Below are 23,246 nucleotides of genomic sequence, written 5' to 3' on the forward strand. Positions count from 1 at the left end.
CCCGCATAGTGAAAGGAGAGAATCAACTCTTCCAAGCTGTTCTCTGACCTACCTAGTCATGGCATTCACACACATACAGATTAATAAACAAATAAATACAACAAAATTAGAACTAAGTATTTGAAAACAGCTCATAAAGTAGGTTCCAGAATGTCAATCTGTTGTTATTTTTTAGAATCTTGTGGTTTAATAATGGGTGTATTCTTGAATATAGTGAAAAATAATAAATTAAAAAGTTTTAAGAATCCTCCAAAAATGATGAGCTCTGTTCGGAAGACTCAGTTCAAATGAGTGCAGCAGTCAGGCAGGTGAGCTGAAGTGAGGCTCCAGCCTACTGGGGACTGTCGTGGCCTCAGGGTTTGGATTTGGGCTGAGGCAGGCTGGGATGCAAACTGGCATCACTGGGCTTTCTTGTCTTGCAGGTTAGGCTGATGGTTTGCATTGCTTACTGGAACTTGCCAGTGTCTAAATGCTGTCTCAGTTTTTCTGAGGACTTGGTTTTGTAGTCTTGGTTTTATAGGCTATAGCAGTAGTCTTCCTTAGCGTTTTTACTCTTTGGAAGCTCCACTCCAGCCTTTCATAAACTGAGATTCCTTTATCTCAAGGATTTTTGTCACCAATTTATTTATACTCTGCCACAAAGAGTGAACATAGTGGAAAATATCATGGGCTCCACATACAATCTTCTCCCTCCATAGCGTTTGTCTATGTTTGGCAGGTCACACATTTATAGGTATTTTCATTTTCTTATCACGATAGCTCAAATGGTATGAGATTTTTTTATTTTCCACACATGTATCCTCACCTTCTAGAATAAGAAATAAAAATAAGCTTCTGAAATTCAGTCAGGCAAATAGATGCTCCACAGATGACCAACGATTGAGTGAATGGCTGAAGAATTACACGTATTTAACCTTGAGAAGAAAAGGCTTAAGAATAAGGAATTGCAGTGTAATAGTTTGTTCTTGCTGACAAGACATGATTATGTGCATATGTTCTTAAAGCTTTGTTCTCAGAAATGTCACATTGTTTTCTTAAAGCCAGTCACTGCCTGATTGACCTAACTCCCCCAAACCAACAAATGACACAAATATCCTCTAACTTTTGAGCACATCCCTGTGAGGAAGGTGTGAGACACTGGCCAACGAAAGAAGTCTGTAGGTGTTGAAATAGCCTGTCACACAGAAAGCATTTACTCTACATTAGAGTTCCTGTTCTGAGATTATGCACTGTAAAATCTTACAGGCAGAATTATTTAGTCCCAGAATATAGTGAGTCTTTGAAAATGATATGTTCCATTTCTGTGGCTTCCTATTGCCATTGGTTTCCGAAGTGTTTCATTAATGTGCTATGGCACAAGTTTATTTTTTAAGTTACTGTTTTGTATTTATAAATCTTCTTGAGCCTACAGTTCAGCGTGTTTTACAGTTTGGAAACTTAGCTACCATTTCTTCAGTTTCCTTCTCCACTGTAAGCCGACACCTATTTCTGAAGCCGTCCTCAGAGTCTCTGATGCTCCTCACCGTATTCCCATTTGTTTGGTCTTTTCAGGCTTCACACTAGTGTCCTCTAGTGACTTCATTAATTTCTTTGTTTTCAGTGTGTCTTTGTTCATGTATGTATATTTTATTGACTAGGCGTTCATCATATAAATGTAAACTCTATTTGTAGTAAGATATAAAGTATTGTGGGTGTATTTCTTTTTGGTTCATTTCTCATGGTTGTTTGTTTCTTTATGGTCTAGTAGTAAATATAATCACATTATGAGATAGATAGAGACCTTAAACCTAGTTTTTAAGAATAATTGGAGTTATACTATGATAAATACTTTCTGTTAGAACAGTGGTTTCAACCTTCCTAATGCTGTGACTGTTTAATACAGTTCCTCATGTTGTGGTGACCCCCACCCCAACCATAAAATTATTTTCATTGCACAGATAATCCAATTGTGAGGACTAAACTGAAATTTCACAGAAGGATTAATTTGCTTAGTTATAACTTAGGATGAGGAGACAATTTTTAGTCTCTTAGTTTAAAACAGTGAATGTTTGGCGTATTCTCTTATCATAGGACCCAGGCTTTGACTCCTGCTTTATTGCCCCAGGAGAGCACAAAGTGTTCAGCTCAACTTCAGAGCCTGTGTTAGTGTTGGGCTCACCTGTCTGAGTTCCTGTTTTCTCTGATAACTATGCTTTTATTAGCTCAGTGGTACTTTCAAGAATTTTATTTTATTCTTCCCACTCACTTGGAAGTTTCTTCTGAATTTCTAGTATTACATGAAGGCATACTAGTTAATATTTTCGGAAGTTTTCCTTAAGATCTTTTTATCTCCCCACATTTGAAATGTATAGTGATTACAGACTTTCATGGTGATAATATTTTCCCTTAGGTTTTGTTAAGGTATTCTCCACCATTTTCTAGCATGCATTCAATATTACAGAGAAGTCAATCCCATAGCAGGATTCAAAAGAGAATGGGCAGGATCACCCAGGGCCTCATGAAACCCAGGCTCAGTCTATGTCTTATGTGTTTAACTGGACAAAGTGAGTCACAACACAAGTTCAAGTTTGAGTCGGTAGAGAACAGGCTCAGAATAGAAGTAAAGAAACAATACTGCTTCTGAAGCTTTTCACTCTGACGAATGTTATTGTTATTCTTATTTCAGAAGAAACAGAGATATGGAGACACTAAGTAATATATTAAGGACAGGTCTGTCTCAGTGTGTGAACTCAGGTAATTTGCTTTCAGGCTGAGCTCTAAACTACTACCAGACTTACTCACGGAGGATGCTGAATCAACTGAATAAATGAAAGAAGAGAGGCAAAAGATAATAAAAGGGGTTTGAAACAACTATAAAAGACAGAGAGGGGAGGGAGGGAGAAAGGAAAAGAGAGGGAGAGAGAGAGTTTATTCTGTAATAATGTTGATAGTCCCTTTGCAAAATGAGACAAAGGTGATATGAAGCCTGTAGATATTTGAAAGAGAGGGGTATACTGTTGAAGATGCTTGGTTTATAGCCGACTTCAGCTGTTAGAACCCTCTTCTCAAAGTAACTGGAAGAGATCCACAATATCAAATAAAATAACTTTAAAAGGGCTACAGAATTTATCTGTTTGTTTAATATGAGAGACAATTAATAATTGGTTTTAACAGTATCGGATCTTGTTTTGTGAATTCTCTATTGCTTTAACAACTGGACGAGGGTAAAAATAACTCCATATGTGCAAATAATGTTCTTGTTTTAAAAATAAGTGTTCCAGATATTATTAGGGTCACAGATATCAATTTCTGAAGACAAAAGGTCAAATCTGGCTATATATCTCTAATCTTCAACTATATTGTATATATCTATAAATGTCTTGAAATATCTTCTATAAAAACTTCTATATACCTCTGTATTTACAAAGGCTATTTATTGCCTAACTATCATATGCTATGTATAATTTTAGATGGTGGGAACATGGTATTGGGGGAAAATCTGCATATTTATGTAGCTTTTATTCTGGTATGGGATAAATAAAAAAAGATAAAAAGGCTAATAATTAAGTTGCATGATGACAACAAATGCCCTATGTACAAATAACAAAATATGGCAAAATATATGGTTGGTAAATGCCCTGACAGTTGGAGGTTTCAGTGGTGGTGTGTTCCTTTATACAGTGACTTGTGAGCTAAGTGTGAGCCTTAAATGATATTTTGACAAAAAAAATGAAGTTTGGAACAAATGAGAGGTACTGTCACTTGTCTGCAGAATTGATGAAGGAGGTAGAATGACTACTGCAGACCCAAGGTAGAGAGTTTGCTTGCTTACCGGAACTGTGAGGCTTTGTAGATAATCCTGAGAATCTGATGTTAATAGAAGGTGAGAATCTTTTTTGTTTCAAGCCTCTGCAACTTAAAAGGCTACCTTTTGTGCCTTGTTGAGAGCAGACTGGGTTGGGTTAGGTTCAAAGTAGAGAAACCAGTTTAGAGAATGTTGTAATCATCCAAGGGAAAGAAGTTAGTCTTAGAAAAGTAACAAGGCAGGTCTTAGGGAGAGGTGAGAACCTGTATAATGTTGGAGACAGAGTCATCAAAATATGTTAGCAGATCAGATATAGGTCATGGAGAGAAATGGCAGGGAAAAGTGGAAGGTTCTTTTTTTGAGCACCTGAGTGGAACCTTGAATCTTTAAGTGGTATGGAGAAGAGACTAACATTCGGAAACATAGAAAGTCCCACCCACGGCATGTTAATCAAAATGTGTCATGTCTAGCCTTCACATATATGGAATTGGAATTCAAATGATAATAGTGAGCAGCAGACATAGGTTTGAAAGTAGATCAAGATTGTGTGGTATTTAAAGTCACATTCAATAACATCATCTTTCCACTAGAGGAGTTTTAGTGGATTGGGCAATGAAGGACTTGAGCACTGGAAGATCTTGGAGAGCAGGATATGGAGTTCCTGTAATCCTAGGATGTGGAAGGAGGATAACAAATTTAAGAGTGATATTGGCAACAGAACAAGACCTTGTGTGAAAAAACCAAATTATTTGTAAAAGAAAAACAAAACAAAATTTTGGTTAAAAAAAGGAGTGGAACTGAAGTAACCGAGTAGAGTAATCAATGAGGGAGGGAAAAAATGAGGAGTGCACCTTACAGTCAAGTGAATAGTCAGTCAAGCTTCTCACTGATGAAATGAGGTTAAAAAGTCAGTAGGCTTGGCAATATGGAGGTCACTGAAGACAACTATTTAAGACTTAAGTATGGCTCAGGAGAAGCAAAGTCAGGAGAAGAAAAGGAACCAGGATGGGCAAAGGCAGATTTGAAAAGAGAGATCGGTCAAAGAGTTTGGATGTGTGTGATCTTTAAGAAAGAAAGAGAGAGGGGGGTAGAGGGAGGAAGGGATGGAGGGAAGAAAGAGGAAGGAAGGAAGGAAGGAAGGAAGGAAGGAAGGAAGGAAGGAAGGAAGGAAGGAAGCAATTTAAGTGACATAGCACTGTATTTATGAATTAATTGAAGCCATTCAGGACAGAGGGAAAAGTGCAACTGCAGGGAGAAGGCAGAGAGGGAAGGGCCTGTTTGTTTGTGTGCGCTAGATAGGTTGAAAGCAACCTAGCACAATGGTTGGCTTCAGATAGGATTGTAGGGAAATTTCTTAACAAGGTAGGCACCACAGACGAAACAGACAGAGGAAGATGGGGAGGGTTTAGAGGCACGAGGGGGAAGAGAGGCGTTTCTGGAAAGTGCTGTGGAGGTGGATGGGCAAATTATTCATCATGCACAAGGAATGCTGAGTGGGTGTAAAATGCAGGTGTCTTTCTAGCAATGTCAACTCCAGGCTATTCAGCACTCTAGGACTAGTGAAAACCCACTATATCTCTGAGGTCTTTGCTTTCCTCCTCTCTGCCTCTGCTTCTTGAAAAGTCCAAGTTGAATTATTGCCCCTCTCACCAGCTAAACTGCACTACTTGCACTTTTGTGATTTCTGCACTATCTACTTTGCACATCATTTTAGTTCCCCATTGCATTAATAGTTAATGTTGATAGTGGAAACCATGTTGAGCTAAGCTTGAATTTAAAAACAAACTAAGTTTTTTTTTTATTTTGTTTTAAGGATCTACTTGTTTCTGAATCGAATTTGTAGACTGGGTTATAGAAACATGGTTATGATTTAGTGTAACTTTTGCATTAATGAATTTATCCATAATGATTTTAGGATGTAAAATCTTTTATTCAGAGCAGTTTTATGAATGAATAAAAAACATGTGTGTTTTGGGTTTTAGAAGGAATGTCCTTTTTTAGTAGTTTCTGATTTTATATGGACAGAAAGGAAAAACCAAAACTAAAGGGAGGAATATTTCTACTCTAGGTATATCAAGTTAGCAGAATATTTATTTGCGTCGGTACTTTCTGCATTGCATGAGAACAATACATACAAGGATTTCCCAGCCATGGCATAGGGAGTCTGAATATCTCCACTGACAGATGTGTCACCAAGTTTAAAGTGTTAGAGTAAGATGGAATGCTTTATTAATGCTCTAAGATAAACCCATCAAAGCCCAGAAATAACTAAGGTTATTATTAGCATAATGAAGAATAAAACGGATAAGAAAATTTAGAGAGAAGTGAAAGAAATGTAGGTTCCAAACTAGAAATCCAAAACAAAATAGAAAATAAAAAAAGAAGCAAGCAATCCTGAGCCTTGGTCATGACAACTTTGTCATTGACTGCAAACCTTAAACAAACCCTTGCACTTGTGAGACCAGCCTTCACATCGGAAAATTCTGGCTAGAATGGCAAGTCTTATATAGACTCCTTTAGTACTAGAGAGTGAATGATTTTACAAATTATTTAAATCATCTATTAAAATTTAATGGCAAAATTAGTTGGTTCTCATTTCCCAACAGCTAACGACAATGAGCCTCCAGCTTCGTAGCTTCTTTGAAAGTAGGCTAGTAACAGAAAGGTGGAAATCCGTACATTTAACTTCATTTCTCACTAATAATACTTGCTGTTTATGAGGTTGTTGGACAAATTGCTTTACTGTATTCATTTTATAATGATATAGGAAAGCTCTGTTTTTACTTTATGAATTTGCTGAGTTTTTTGTTTTTAAAACATATTAAATCAATGCCTTACTTTATCAATGGAGAAAATGTTTATCTACAAATAAATATTTGACAGATCTCAATCTCTGTTAATATGACACCTTTTTTATTTATTTATTTATTAAAAATTTCCACCTCCTCCCCGCCTCCTTTTTCCCTCCCCCTCCCCACTTCCCTTTTTCTCTCCAGTCCTAAGAGCAGAATATGACACCTTCTTCCACCAAACTATCCCTCCTATTTTTAGAAAATATCTTTCAATGACTTCTTCAATATTTCTAGAGCAATTTAGTGTTATTGCTGAGTTAAGTTTTTCGGCTTTATAATCATGGATTTAAAAATCTCATGGATCTTTTTTGGAAGGCTCTGAATTTTTTTTACATTGTTTTGATTATGTTTTGCTTTTGACTTACACTGACTTAATCAAATATGTGCTCCTTGCCTCCATGCTTAATAAAACAATTTAAGTCTGAAAGAATTCTCCTCTAACAGTATTGTTAAATAGCAGCTTTGTCCACAGTTTCCTTTATTGTTAATTTGTTTTGTGACAATTTGAAATGTATTAAATAGATTTTCAAACATATAAGCACGAAAAGGGGACGTGCCTTATATGAGGAAAATAACCTTACTGGGAATTGAAGATGAATGGAATTCCCTGTAAGTAATAGTTTATAGCTTTGTGTTTATACTTTTCTTAACACTATGGTTTTTCTTTAAAAATTTCTTTCTTTCCCTATAGATTTTTTCATAAAATGTTTGTATATTGTGATTTCTGATATGAAAATTTTTAAATCAACATTTGCTCATCTTAGAATAAATATTGTGGAATAGTACATTTTATTCCCGTAGTAGCATAAGTAGGTTGTTTATGGATCTCTATTTGATTTTTCTGGTCTATCTTTTGAATGACTTTCTCAAAAACAAATCTAAATTCAATTATGGTATATCTGAGGAAAGTAGGGAAGGAGCTGTAGCCATGAGGAGCTTTAGTTTGGCCTCTTTCTGCTCCCGTATGTGTATGTGAGAAAGAAAATGGAGCATATGTCAGTTCTAATGTGTTGTGTGAGTTCTAAGATGAGTAAGTTGGCAGGGTGGGGGAAGACTGTTTGTTTGTCCTGGATTGTTCTTGGATTATTCGCCTACATCAGCTGAAGGGCTGAACAGCTGGGCTGAACAAACGCCCGGGGACTAGGTCTCTTGGTCTGGTAACCAGGGTTCTCTCCTCCTGGAACTTCTGCATCAAGAGTGTGTGCATTTGTGAGATTTTCTCAGCCTGGGCTATGACAATACCTTCGCATCTGTCATGTGAGAGAAAATCTGTACCTTTAAAGAAATATGGATCTGTGTGTGTTGATACAGACTAGTCATCCTAGCACTGAGGCAGGAGAATCCACAGAGTGTCCCTGTTTGATCGACAAATTGAGACCTTGTCTCAGAAAAGACAGAGATAGAGAAGAAAAGAGAGAGAGAGCGAGAGCGAGAGAGAGTGAGAGAAACAGGGAGAAAGAAAGAGAGCGAAAAGGGTGAGGGGCAAAGGAGAAAAGGGACAAGATCTGCAGTGAAATATATCAGTTTGATATATAAAATTACTGTGCATTAATAATTATATTTAAAAAGATCTATTGAATGAATACTGACAACAGACTAAGGAGTTCCAAGGAAAGTCTGTCCACATTTTCATGTTTCCTTACCCTGGGGCAGAGTTCCATTTTTCTCAAGGCTGTCTTTCTACCCTGTTCCCCAGTGACCCACCTGTTTTGAGAATTGGAAGACCTTATTTCACTTCCTTGGTAACTGAGTACTTTTAGGAAAAGAAGTTATACACCTTTTTAAAAATATTTCATAATTATCTCTATTTATTATATTTGATAATAACTCATACCAAAATTTGCAATATATTGTTGGCTGTGTAGTAGCTTCAGAACTGATAAACATTTTTTTCCTCAATTGCATTTCTTCTGGGTTTTATCTATGACCCTTGTCTCAGTTTCTGAGAAGACGTGATAGGTGGTTTTCACAAGAAGTAACTGCTTTTTTCTTTCATATGAACGCCAATGATCGAAACATCTGCGAACACTTGCTGTCTGAATGAGAAGTTGACCTCCCTCTCATGAAGAATTTCTCAAAATCAGTCAAGCAGAGCAGATACTCATCAGGATTATTTACTGGAGGACTTTCAACATCACTAACGTACAAAAAAGCATTGCATTTAAAAAAGACAGTCATAATGTGCAATATTTCATAGGTCATTTTGAATCCAATACCTTTAATGTTTTCTATGAAGCAATGCAGGTGAAAAATAAGTTGTCAGAATAGACCCTGAAAGATATTGATTTGACAGCATCCTTTTGCCTAACTATAGGTAAGGCAGTTAGAAGGAATGAATAGGTCTTTTGCACATTAATTAGCCTTGCAAAAGTGATTATGAAAATAATCCCTCCCCCTTTTCCTTCTCCTTTTCTCTTTGTCCCCTAGCAAACACTTATGCTTTGTATGGTGTATGGAAGTATTTGTTTGATTCATCATCCTCCCTATGTATGGAAGGAACACTGAGTGGAAGTAATACATTTACCTATATTTTATAAAAAAGAAAAAGAAAAACATGCGATAACTGCACGAATGCATTAAAGGACTGGGAGTGCAGACATGAGCCTTTCTTTATTCCCAGTAATTGGGAAGCCAAAGCAGACAGATTTCTCTGAGTTTGAGTCCAGCCTGGTATACATAGTGAGTTCCAGGTCAGCCAGGGTTACATAGTGAGATCCTGTTTCAAAACAAAGCAAAATAAAACAAAAACAAACAACAAAACAAAAAAAGTGAATGAATTAAAAGCACTGTTAAAAAATCCCATTGTCCTACAATCAAACTGATAGACCAGCAATCTTAAAGGATGCTCTTGTAAATCCATTGAGAATCATGGTACGATGCTGTAATTTCCTAAGATTGCCAAATTTACAGTCAATTGCTTATTTATTAAGATATTAAAGACTTATTTTATTTTTACACCCCAGCTACAGATTTCCCTCCCTTCTCTCCTTCCAGTCCCTCCATACTCGCCTCTCCTCTGTTCACAACCCCCAATCCACTCCTCCTCAATCTCTGTTTAGAAAAGGACATGTCTCCAATGAGTCTCAACAAAACATGGGACGCCAAGTTGCAGTAAGACTAAGCACCTCACCATATATTAAGGCTTGGCAAGGCTATCTAATATGTGGAGTAGAGTCTCAAAAGCCAGTAAAAGAATCAGAGACAGTCTCTGTTTTCAGTGATAGGTGTTCCAGAAGAGGACCAAGCATCATAACTATAACATACATGCAGAGGGCCTAGGTCAGTCTCATGCAGACTTCCTGGTTGTCAGATTAGTCTCTGTGAGCCAACTAGGAGCACAGATTAGCTAATTCTGTGAGTTTTCTTGTGGTGTCCTTGACCCATCTGGCTCCTACAATCCTTTCCTCCCCTCTTCTTCATGATTCCCTGAGCTCTGCCTAATGTTTGGCTGTGGATCTGCATGTGTTTCTCTTTCCATCAGTTACTGAATGAAGCCTCTCTGATGACAATTGGGCTAGGTACCCATCTGGTCACAGAAGGTGGTCAATTGAGGCTACGTTTCTGCTATTGCTAGGAGTCTTAGCTGAGGTCATCCTTGGTACCTGTGAGATTCCCTTGCATCAGGTTTTTACCTGACTCTGAGTTGCCGCCCCCACCCCATTTCTAGTAGTCTCTTCCATCACTTTTCCGTAACTGCCCCTCAACCTGAGTGCTCATTGTCCCATCCTAATGTACCTTCAGTTCAGTCACAAAATCTCTTCTCCTTCCCCTTCCCAGGGAGATCCAAGCATTCCCTCCTGAACCTTCCTTGTCGCCTAGTCTCTCTGGGTCTGTGGATTGTAGCATAGTTATCCTTTACAGCTAATATCCACTTACAAGTGAGTACATATCATGTGTGTCTTTATTGGTCTGGGTTACCTCACTGAGGATAATTTTTTTTCTAGTGCCATTTATTTGCCTGCAAATGTCCCTGCATCCTTGTTTTTAACAATTGAGTTAATGTGCCACATTTTCTTTTTCCATTTCTCAGCTGAGGAACTTCAGGTTACTTACGGTTTCTGGCTATTACAAATAAAACTTCTATGAACAGAGTTGAGCAAGTGTCCTTGTGAGGGGTACAGCTGGGTCTTCTGGTAGACTAAGTCCCAATTTCCTAGCAGCCACACTGACTTCCCAAGCGACTGTGCAAGCTTGCCCTCCCACCAGCAGTGGAGGAGTGTTCCCCTTGCTCCATATCCTCTCCAGCATGAGCTGTCACTTGTTTTTTTATTTTTTTTATTTTAGCCATTCTGACATGTGTAGAATGGAATCTCCAAGTTGTTTTATTTTGCATTTCCCTAACGTCTAAGGATGTTGAACATCTCCTTAAGTGTTTCTGGGTCATTTGAAATTCTCATTTAAAAGGATTTATTTTGTGTGTGTGCAATTTGGTGAGTTTATATGAACCACAACATGCATATGCTTGCAGAAGCCAGAAGAAGATGGCACATTCCCTGGAGGTGATGTTAAAAAGTTAGTTATAAGCCACTAGGCATGTATGATTGGGACTGAATCAAAGTCCTCTGCAAGACCTGAAGGTTTAAATGTCCTCTAACATGAAAACCATAAAATTTTTAATGTTGTTGTGGAATATCTCTTTAATTGTGTAAAGATGTGTTGCTGTTACACCTGCCTGCCTACATTTTCTGATTGGTCTAATAAAGAATTGAATACATAGTATGAGAAAGGATAAATGGGGCTGGCAGGCAGAGAGATACATAGGAGAAGAGAAAAAGAATGAGAAAGGAAGAAAGAAGAGAACGAGGGAGAAAAGGGGGACATATCACAGGGCCAGAAACCAGGCATCTGCCATCCAGCTAAACACTGGAGGAAAGAGGAAAGAAAGACATACAGAAAGAAAAGTAAAAAGCCCTAAGGCGAAAGTTAGATAAAGAGAAACAAGTTGATTTAAGTTAAAGAAAAAAGCTAGGCAGAAATGAACCTAAGGTAGCCAGAGCATTGATAAGCAATAAGAAGTCTCCATATCATGCTTTGGGAGTTGGTTGGTAGACCAAAAAAGAAAGCCTGGTACAAAATCTTAGCTCCTAATTCAATAATGTTGAGAGATAATTAGGCCATGAGGGCTCTGTACTCGTGAACAGATTCATTTACTCATCACAAGAGTAGGTTTGTCGTCATAGGTAGGTTCCCTAGAACAGTATCTTCTCAGCTTCTTTTCTTACCTAAAAGTACAGTCTTTTGCCCTGATCACTTACTTCTATCACAGAATATCCTGGAAGAGGGGACAGAATAATTGAAAAGCCAGATGACCAGGATGTCTGTTGCTAGATAGTGTCATATAGACAGGACAGGGAAGCTGCACCATAAAATCTCAACATAATGGCTGACTAAACAAGACTTGCATAATGGCAACATCAATCCACAAAGCCATCAAGGTTAGGGGGAATTTCACAAGGCTTTGCACACTAATGAGGATATAAAAACAATCACTGACTGCTTAAAGAGAAAGAATTGGTTTTTCCTATGGATGAACTTCCTGGTAATTTATCCAGTTTCAAGTGATCAGCCATGAACACAAGTATATAAGAATGACTCTGAGTTGAGTTGTGTGTATGTAACAGTTATAATTATAGAAAAAGATGTCATAAATTTAAGGAGTTAATGCAGACATTGAAGGAATTAGAAGTCGAGCGGGTGAAATGTTGTAAATATAGTAGTCATGCACAAAATGATTAAAATTATTTTTAAAAAGAAAAGGTCTATACTGCCAGAAAGTCTCATTAAAGGGAATGCTGGCAATGTCTTAGAAAAGGAGAAGAGCCACAGGGAAAGGCTAACTTTTCTTAGGCAGTATGTAATTCTGGGAGAAATATACACAATGACACCTATTTTAATGTTACTAGCCAGAAATGGGGACAAGGTATTGGAAACTTCCATAAAAGTCATCCTTATTATAGAGTACCAGAGAACTTGGCTGAATTATGCCCATGTCTGAAGGCTTTGTAGAAGAAGAAGTTTAAGATCAGTGAGCTTGGACATTTAGTGGAAGAAGCTTTTAAGCAGAATATTCAAGGATCTGCAGCCTTCTTGTAGGTGAATACAGTAATATTAGAGAGACCAAAATAGTTAGATATGAAATTTATAATTAAAAGTAAACAAAGAAGAGGAGACGATGCGGTCAGTCTACCCTTTGATAAATGGCAGGGCGTCAATAAAAGAAAGCTAGGTGCTCCTTGTTAAGATAATGAAAATAGATTCTACATGTAGTTCAGAGATTTTGAAGGTTGCCTTAAACTGTTAGAGGCCCAGTGACATAGAAGGACAGAATGGCTCTAGAATAAAGGACTAAATATTCACTGTGGACTTGTCTAGTGTCATGGTGTCAGGACTATCCCACCTACAGTCTTATGCAGTTCCTAGCATAGGGTACTAGGCCTCAAGAAGCCTTAGGGTCAACTTGGGTAACAGGTCTAGAGGACACACATGGTAAAACCTGAAAGGGATCCAGCAGCACTGATTCAGCAAGCATTCAGGTCACCAGCGCTGTGGGGCATAGCTTCTGGCACCTACATCTCAAAGGAATTCATCAACAGTCTAGAGGCCCAGGCACAGACTTGTTGCAGGAGAAGATACAGGGCTCATAGTGTATAGGATATTTTTCTTACATTTGATTTCAAAGGTTTTGCTTTATAGTTTACTTTCCTGTTGTGGAACGAGCTCGGAGTTATATCCTTGGGTATAAACATTTCAGCTATCGCTTTTGAGTTGGGCCTTCTGAAATTGTGACAAAAGATAGAATGTGAGTCTAGGGACACTGACCTTGTTCTCAAGGCTGGCTTAGTAGAAGGCCACCATAGGGCAATAAGAGTAACTACTCTGTTGTGTCTCATTCTTTGTTCTGGAACTATGAATACCAAACAACACTGCCTACAACCTTCCAGATGACTCCTTAGATGGTTTGATTCAAACTGTCATTGGAAAGTTCAGACCTAGATTGCAAGCCTTGGAGTAGGTTTTCTGTAAAAGGACTAGATATACAAAGGAAGAGATGGGCAGGAGCTACATGTTTACTCTAGAGTCAGACACATGAAACTAGAGTCCAGAAAGCCTTTAAGTCCTAGTGGACAGCTAGCATTTCAGTAGAAGAACTGGATAGGATAGAGAGTAGGAATCAGCTTTTAAACAAAAATTGTGTCCTCTGTAGAGAGAAGTCAATCTAGAGCTTGGGCTGTCAGCATATTCCTTCCTGGAAACATTATGTACATATATAATGCTAACTTATAGTATCCCTGAAAGGATCATGAAGAAGATAAGACCTTAGTTTGGAAAATACAGATGTTTCACTTGATTAACTGGATCTCTCCACAGCAGACTTTAAGCATTCTTCTTATCATCTCACCACCAGTGAGGGGAATCTGATATTGCATATGCCTGTTTCTTTATGCTTGTCTTTTGCTACCATTCCTTTTACTCCAGTAATCCAGATGTTAGTGAATGAGGGGAATGCAAGGTAGCCTCCACTGCAATGTTGGGCAACAAATGGAGGAACATAAGAAGAAAACAAGGTAATGACACCAAGGGAGACACCCTCTGACTACCTGCCTTGAGTTATCAATTTCTGATTGCTTAGGTACTTTTAAATATTGGGAGTTGAAGTTGACCTCACTCTAAAGTATTGCCCTCACAATCTCTGTGTGAGGCCTGGGTATTTTTTTAAAGGTAAATATACCTATTGTTTTGTTTTATGTGCCTGTGTGAGTGTGAGTGTCTGCATGTATGTGTCTGTCTCTGTGTTTCTGTGTCTCTGTCTCACTCTCACATACACAATCACTTCCTCTATCTACCCTGTTCTCGCTCTCTCTCTCTCTCTCTCTCTCTCTCTCTCAGTGTGTGTGTGTGTGTGTGTGTGTGTGTGTGTGTGTGTGTATGAGACCCTGGAATTGGAGTACCAAACCCAGTTCCTCTGAATGAAGTGCAAGTGCTCTTAACTACTGAGCAATCTCTCCACCTTGGGAAATTTTTATGCTTCTTGGATGACTAATATATGCAGACAGAAATGAGGTCTATTGAATATATATCAATAAGCCATTATACAAACACAAAAGAATGGTCAATTGTGTAAAATCAATCATTTATAAATGAATATGACATATACATGTCATAACCCACATTAATATATACACATCTATAGTACACAGTTTGAAAAGCACACAAAGGCACTCCTTTTAATTATTCTTTTAACTGCTCCATTTATACAAATTCTATTAAGATGTTTTAGCCAAAATATGCCATGTTAAATGTCAGTTCCTGAGTATTTATAGGCAGCAGGATAAGGAAGATGAATTTTATTGTGAGATGTGTGTGAGAACTACATAAAACAGTTACTCTAGGTGCTTCCTTTCATTCCCATCTCTTCTGTGTTCTTGTTTCCACCCTTGTCATTACCATTCTTCCATCTTTCCCTTGCTTCCTTCCCCTCCTCTTTCTTCATTCTTATTTGGGATGGTCTAACATGAGCTATGTCCTAAAGATAGTTGATCAGAGACTGCTTTCTTCTCTTGGGAACATTGTTCTTTAGGTGTCCTACAGAAGCATTCTTCTGTATAGGAAGACAGAAATACAACGGTAGATTCTTGGAGCGCAGATTCATGTTATCTGATGGCTGCCTCTGTAGAGGTTGGCAACTTTTGGTATCTCAGGTATTTCTCAATACCATTACTCCTTGATTATGTAATAAATAGCTCAATGACTACTTGTGCAGAATTTATCACACCGTTCAGCTAATAACTAGGGAAGCATTCCAAAGAATGAACCCAATTTATATGATTTGACTTTTAGGACAATCTCCTTTTTTCCCCCATGTTTCTCTTTAAAATAGTCCTGGCTCTGTAAGATGAATATGTAGGCAGATATCCTTGTATAAATATATATGACAGTAGAAGTCTGGTTTAATTGTCTTTTCTTTTTACCACTGTTTGATAATTTCTGAGAATACTCAAATTCTGAAAGTTTGTCCTAGAAATCTGAGATAACAATTTGTCGTGGTCTGGGACCAGCCCAGACCATGAATTATTTCTCTGACTAGCGGGGAGGCGTGGGAATGAAGACACAACTCACATGACTTTATCGGGAGGGAGTTTTCAGTGATCCTTCATGAAATCCTGAATTCACATCCTGAAAATTCACCCACGTTTATTCTCCAAACAGCTTTAATACCAAAACCTAAACTGAGGGGGAAATTCATTAGCATTCTGTTTCCTGGGTAATGTCCACATCTTTCTATGCCAATTTGTCATGTCTTCCGATCTATGCCTGCTCTGTCATGTAAACTGAATTAACACCTCTTTCCCAGGCAGACCTTTCAAATTACAAAGAAGGAGCAGAATGGCATTAGCATATCCTGTCCCTTTGTTTAGGATGGCATCAGTTTGTCTCAAAAGGCTAGGTGGCCACCCTCCATGTGGCCAGGTACAAACTGTGGCCTCAAGGTCTGATCCCCATACCATGTAGAAATATGGGCCTGTATAATATGGCCCTACAGTCCACTCCCTCTTATTAATTTTAATGAAACCTGTGCTTCTACAACAATAATTTACTTTTTCTAAAGAGAAGAAAATTCCCCATTGAAAAAATAGTTACTAAAGTATACCAATGAATTGATTTCAATGAAGAAATAGCAATGAATGGAGCTCTTTTCTTTTTTTTTTTCACGGTGTCCCTGAGTTCACTGGTGAATCCAAAGGAACAATGCTTGATGGGTATTTGGCAGAAGTACTAGACTCTACACTTTTGAAGAATGTCTGAAAATAAGATCCAGTGTCTCACCAATGCTGCATTGGGTACCCTCTCTATTATAGTATGCTCTTGGTTGCCATGATAAAACACTGACAGAAACAAACTGTCAAAGAAAGGGTTTATTTTGCTTACAGGTTATAGTCTACCATCGAGGGAATCCGAGACATGAACCCAAAGCAGGAGCCTGAAGCAGGAACTGAATCAGAGACCATGGAGGAATGCTGCTTACTGACTGACTTGTTACTGTGAATTGCTCAGTTATGTTTCTTATACAGCCACTGGCCCGAGGGTGGGGCTGTTTACAGCTGGCTTGGCCATTCTATATCAGGTAGCAACATATCCACAGACTCATCTGATGGATGGATGTAATCCTTAACTTGATATTCCTTCTTCCCAGGTATGTCTAGTTTTCTGTCAAGGGGATAAAAACCAGCAAGCATATTGTCTACACTACATTTATTATTGCTTACTACATTTAAACACCAATAGAGAAAACAGACTTGAAAAAGGGCCCTGGACGTGTTAGGAATTTCTGATGTTCCTTCATCCCATCATTTGAAACTATCCAGAGCCTCTCAATGTTTCAGAGCAAAGGACTCTTGCCTCACCTGTCTAACAAATCTGAACATATAAGAGTCCATCACCATTCAGTGAGAATGAGCCAAAGCTAGAGTTATTTTTTTTATAGGAAAGAATTCTTTTAATTTAGAAAGAATGATTGATATATAAATATTCCCATTAAGGAAACCCTCACAGAGTGACTTCTCTTTTAAATAAATTCTTTCTTTTCTCTGTGGTAACATAAGGAAGTAATCTAAATAATAAACACACGGATACAACAAATTGAATACAGTAATAAGTTTCACTGTCTCTTTATTAATGTTGAGGCCATGGCTTTCGTCTTCTATGTGAGTGAGTCTCAGAAAGTTATTTCCATTTAATTTTCTAGAATTTTGTTCATTTAAAAATATTTATTTTAACTAATTATATATTCTTTGTTTACTTTGCCAGGTTGTTTTCAGTTTCCACATCAGTCTGGGTGAGAGTTGAATGTGCTCCCACACGCCAGTGTCGCCATCGCTGCCATCCTCGTGTCATGGCGGGCATCACGTCCTGAGGAAGAACAAGCCGTCCGAGGGGAATCTATTTCCATAGCCTCTTATTTTACTTAAAGCTGTCTATGTCTAACATAAAACTGTATTTTATTCAACCACCAGAGGGAGCCCCCAAATCTATGGTTTCTGAAAAGGAAATATGACTGAAGTGTCAACTTTATAAATTTTATGCTCAACAATTAAAAATCCAACGCATTCCATTTCATGCCATGGCTTCCATGAGGGTTTTCATACAGAAGATGTCAGGCTTTTCTCCTGCTCTATATGCCGTATCATTTTGGTTAACAGTTTTTATATAATACTCTATTTCTGCACGATTTTGATTTTTTTTAGTAGTTTGAGTAATTCTGATATTTTAATTATACAGTTGGTTGAGACTCACCAATATCTTGCTTCAAAATGATTTTCCTTCCATAATTATATTAAGTCCTAACTTTTTTCAGGTGTATTTTTGTCTTCAAATTGATAATCTTTATCCATACATATTTTTTTTCTGTAACCCCAAACCAAGGGTTTGCCACATCTATTCCTTTCCATATTTATTAATTTTGATACATTGCTTGTCTGACCAGGATTTATTATTAAATATTTAAGAAGAGTCTTGGGGTTTTAGAATTATGAGTCTTTTTCATATTTGGGATTGTTAACCTAATGCATGTTTGACAAATAGGGTGACCATGATATTCTCAGGCGTTTCCTTCCATCATCTGCAAACTCATTTTCTCCCATGGAGAATCAAGTGATTCAAATGTTTCCACCAATATTATTTACACATAGGATGAGGAAGGATGTTATTCAACTTTTTCCTCTTGGCAGAGCTGGCTATTTCCCACAAAGGAGAGCCGTGGGCCTCCCAGAACTAACCTTCGATTGCTGATACCTTGTCAGTAAACTTGTGTTTTCATGTCCATGCAGGTCTCCCTCTCACTCTCCCTCCCTCCGTCTCTCTCCATCCCTCCCATATAGACTTATACATGCATCATGCTGCTGTCACTACAGCAGTGGAGGTAGCAAAGATACCCACTATCTCCAAGCATTTCCTCCCGTCTGCTATCTATTGTGATAAGAACACTTACCACAGTAGCAAAACTTTAGGGAAGGGTAGCTCTTAAGAATTAGTTTTGTCTACTGTTTGTGCATCCCACTGTCAAGTGTCCCTGTTTTTTTTTTCTTTCACACATTAATGTCATCAATCTTGTTTTGTGACTGTGAAAAATTGTTGTGCATGGAGGTTAAGCAAATTACCCAGGGTCACAGAGCAGACGAGTGAAACCTGGGCCCAGATCCAGGCCTCTGAACGGCTGGGTTGACATATGGTCTCCAGTGCTCCACGCAGCTGCAGGCTGGCCTGCTCCTGCCCACCACACTTAGTAAAAGTCGGCTATTTTAACTCTCAATCTGAGTCAAAGTCAATGGAATTTCACTAAAGTTACTAGAATGTTGTCTCAGTAGAAAAATGAATTATGAATAATGAATAGAGGTGAAACAGATTCATCCCTAGTCAGTATTGACAGAGTCATTCTTCTTCTTCTCTTTCTTTAACTTCCAAATTCTCCAGAAAGTGCTTACAGATGTGTAATATTTCCACGAGAAGTTTCTATGACAACACCACCTGAATACTAACGTTTTAGACAAAGTATTCCTTTGATATTTGTATAATTGTCTGATAGTTATATGTAAATCTTTATTGGATAAATAAAGACTATTTTAAAATGAAGTAAAATGTGCAATATATAAACTTGCTGGTTTTGAATTTTGCTGCACAAAGGAAAGGTATTCTCCAACAAGGTGTTTAATAGCTCAGTTGATAATGCTCTTTTAGAAGGCAAATGAGCTTGTTCACTTTCCAACTTAGAAGTCCAAGGAAGCTGTCAGGTAAGATAAGCTGTCAGCAACAACGAAGTCAGTAGGCGTCTTCCTTCACTGAGATTGTTCCCTGGACCAGCTGTTTTGCAATCACAGATACCCACGGACATGCAAGTCTGGCCTTGCAGTACATGGTTGGTCTGAAGTCTCTTCAGCACTGGCTTATCCTCCCTTGCCTCTGTACTACCTTCAGAAGCAGCAGAAGGTCTCGTTGTGTGCATTTTGGGAAATGGGTGCACACTCTGCTCTAATGCAGACACATGAGTGCTGCCTCCTCAGCCTTCAATGGGTGGGGGGAGGCAGCCCATGATTAATACAGCGTTTAAAGGAACAGTACTAAGGAAAAACAAGGATATGCAATAAAAAAGGTTAAAACAGATTTCTCATGTCATTTTTAACAGCACATTGCATCAATGGGGTTTATTTCACTTACTTAAAAATAACTCTTAGTTAATTCTGAGGATGTATGAAGGCAGACAGTACTAAAACTAGGGATTAAAAGTGTTTTGCAGAAAGCAATTTCTTCATGCTTATGCTTTTATGTTTTATCTCAAATTTAATAATTCTACGAATATGTTTCACTCAGGTGCTCCAGCTTTGTCACAATCTTGAAAATAAATAATGCATTTCTTAGAAACATCCTCCCCAAAGGAGAAGTGCTGTAGACGTTCATTTTGACTTGTCATGGAGGCAGTGCTTTTCATCTTCTGTGATACGTCTTTAAAGCCCGAGCAAACCTGCAGAAAGCATACTTACTCTTAATGAGACGAGCCCCATGAAAATCTCAGAGCTCTCAAGGCTGTGAAGGCTGTGAAAAGATTTCACTCCTGGTGGCTGTTGAGCATAGGCATGCCTGTGCTCTGCTACTTCCATTTTCAGAACGATGGCAGCAACGTGCATCCTGGAACTTGTCTGCTGGAAATTAAAGTTTAACTCCTCTACTAAACAAATTAGACATTTTACTTGGTTTCTATGCCTCAATTTACTTATTAAAACAAGAAAGGTAATTTGTAATGGGGATTGCTAGGGCTAAAATATTTTATTCTGTATATTATTTAAACTAGTGTACAATCCTATTTATTTAAACAAAACACTTTTGTAGCACAATTTCCTACTGTAATTCAACATTTCTATAACAATGATTAAGTTTTGCCACCACAAATCTAGAATGCTTACATAAGAAATCTGCTTGTCCCAGGCATTAGTAAACTGAATCTAAGTTTTTTCTCATCCGTTGGAAGGTCTAACATAAAATGAAGTGAGGTAGGAAAAGCAGAAGGCTTAGAAACAGACTTGGCTATAATTAATCATTAAATAAATGTTTACTGATTTGGAACCATGTGCAAAACAATCATTATAGATGCCAAACAAACAATGTTAAAATCGAGAGGCTAAAGAAAGCATTACAGGGGCAAAACAGATTGCTTTTTAAAGTGGACAAAATTGTTTTGACCATATTAGAATCACAACACTTTCAAACCATACTCTTGAAAGTAAATATTTAGAGCGTGTTTCCAAAAAATTCTTTTCTCCTTCCTGTATTTTAAGGGATTTTATGGGCTAGAATAAAGAACAATATTTTAAAAATAAATTCATATCAACTAGGAAATTATTTTAGAAACACTGCTAAAACTCACTAAAATTCATAAAAGAAAAACCGCATGTTTCAGTTTCTCTTGCTTCTCTGTGTAGCTCATTGGTGAAGTATATTATCTTTTTCTTTTATTATGTACTTATTTATTTGTTTGTTTTGTTTTGTTTTTCGAGACAGATTTTCTCAGTAGTTATGCAGCCTGTCCTGGAACTCCGTAGAGCACACTGACCTCAAACTCACAGAAATCTACCTGCCTCTGCCTCCTGAGTGCTGGAATTAAAGATGTGAGCCACTTCTGCCTGGCTATATAACCTTTTTTTTTAATAATTATGAGTAGCAGAAAAATGTAAAGTGCATGCTCAATGGTGAGTAAATTACTGAGGGTTTGAGCATGGGACTACACATGTCATTACAGCACTAGGGATGAGGAGCCTGTATTGAGACCAGCCAGGTTTCATAGATAGAGTGGGTGTCAAAAGAGATAAGTCAGCCATTACCTGACCATGTAAAAAGCAGCCGACATTGGGCCACCTTAATTTTAAGCAATGGATATTTTCTCTCAGATAATTGAGCTCAAAAGTCCCCGCTTTGGGCCACCGATATGGCTTAGTGGGTCAAGGTGCTTGCAGGCAAGCTTGATGAACTGAGTGCTGTCCTCAGGATCTGTATGGTAGCAGGAAAGAAGCAACTCCTGCAAGCTGTCTTTGTACCTTCCTACATGTAATGTAGCATATGACCCCACTCTGCAAAAATGAATACATGTAAGAATGTTAGTAAAGAACTTCACAAATAAGATTATTGTAGTCTCAAAAACTTTTATCCAGATATAAATAATTCTAGTTGAATGAGTATTATTTAAGTTTTGATAAAAATAAGTATGAGATAATTTGGTGGATAGTAGGAACAGTTTGAACTTAGGAATGTTGGTTCTTGGGAACACAGATGACCAATGAAGATTGTCAGATATCTGGAAAAATTCTAGAGTAGGAAATCGGGAGGAAGTATGGTCTTCCCTCATGTGGTTAAAGCCAATGAGCAAGGGATGCATAGAAACTGGTAAGTTAGAATGCCTCTGGTGAAGAAGCACTGTTTAAGCAGGACCACCAATATCAGATATAGGTTGTGCCAACCCTGGACCTTGAGTTGTAGCATCGAAAAGTCTAGCAGAACTTGTGGGAACAGGGTGCTACCTGTAGAGAAAGATGTAGTCATAATAGAACAGAATTTGGCCACTGATTATACTAGGCTATAATACGATAATCTAACTCGGGGCATTAGGACACAACATGAAAACAAGATCTAAAGATCCCTTTCTTCCTGAAACTCTTGGTGTTAAAAACTATGTCAAGATCAAACAAACAGGAGACAGACTTATGGTTCAGCATAAGGAATACTATCATCACTGGTATCTTAAATTTATTGTTTTCTCAGGAAGGCTTTACTCAATACCCTTCACTAAAACAGATGGCTTCAAAAGCCACAATGCAAGTCAGTAACTCCAAGAAGAGCCTTGTGTTCTGTTTAGCCTGAGTTTATGGGAATAACTTTTATGCTAAGGGGTGTTTGTTTAGTGCTGTTGGCATTAAGACTCAAGAGTGGAGCCACATAACTTCCCCTATGAAAAGATTCAAAAATACAGATACACTTGCAAGCCTATAGAGGACTTAGAGAATATGTTTCATAATGAAAGGTGAGAATACTTGCTGTCTTTCTCAGTACACACAGTTTGATTCTTTGTGTACGTGTTGAACATACTGTTTGGGGCTCTGTTGGAAAATTAGAGTTTCATAGTTAGTTCTGGCTTGGTTTGTCAAGATGTAAAAAGAAGGGCAAGATGGAGCTAACTCCTATGACATGGGAGGACCCTGTGTGTTATAGCAGGCTGCCTGTTCATTTCCTGATCACCCAGACTCCCAAAATAATCACACAGAAACCATATTATTTAAAACACTGCTTGGACAATCACGTAAGCATATTGCTAGCTAGCTCTTTTATCTTTAGTTAACCTATTTCTATTATTGTATAATTTATTACAGGCTTGTGGCCTACTGGCAAGGTTTCAGCTGGTGACGTGTATCTTTCTCCTCTGGTGGCCCCGTGGTGTCTCACCACTCTGCCTTCATTCTTTCAGCATTGAGTTTAATTTTCCCTGCCTACCTCTATTCTGCTCTGTGTAGGTCCCAAGACAGTTTCTTTATTAACCAATGATATTCACAGTATGCAGAGGGGACCCTCATATC

At 38.0% G+C, this 23,246-nt stretch overlaps 1 long non-coding RNA gene across 7 annotated transcripts in view; it reads left to right on the forward strand.

Annotated features, from left to right (window-relative positions):
* Positions 1-17,751, forward strand: part of LOC125391409 (uncharacterized) — a 66,159-nt gene extending 48,408 nt beyond the window's left edge. For 4 of the 7 annotated variants that reach the window (XR_007229114.3, XR_015735151.1, XR_014997389.2 and 1 more), the window contains one exon: positions 16,566-16,710. This is a non-coding gene — a long non-coding RNA (uncharacterized LOC125391409). Of the gene's footprint in view, positions 1-16,565; positions 16,711-17,442 lie in introns of those variants that run through there. The other 3 variants (XR_015735152.1, XR_015735153.1, XR_015735150.1) reach the window with 2 other exon arrangements.
* The last annotated feature ends 5,495 nt before the right edge of the window (positions 17,752-23,246 follow it).

The sequence above is a fragment of the Myodes glareolus genome, chromosome 16, assembly GCF_982192425.1.
Source record: "Myodes glareolus chromosome 16, mMyoGla1.1, whole genome shotgun sequence".
In the NCBI taxonomy this organism is placed as follows: domain Eukaryota; kingdom Metazoa; phylum Chordata; class Mammalia; order Rodentia; family Cricetidae; genus Myodes; species Myodes glareolus.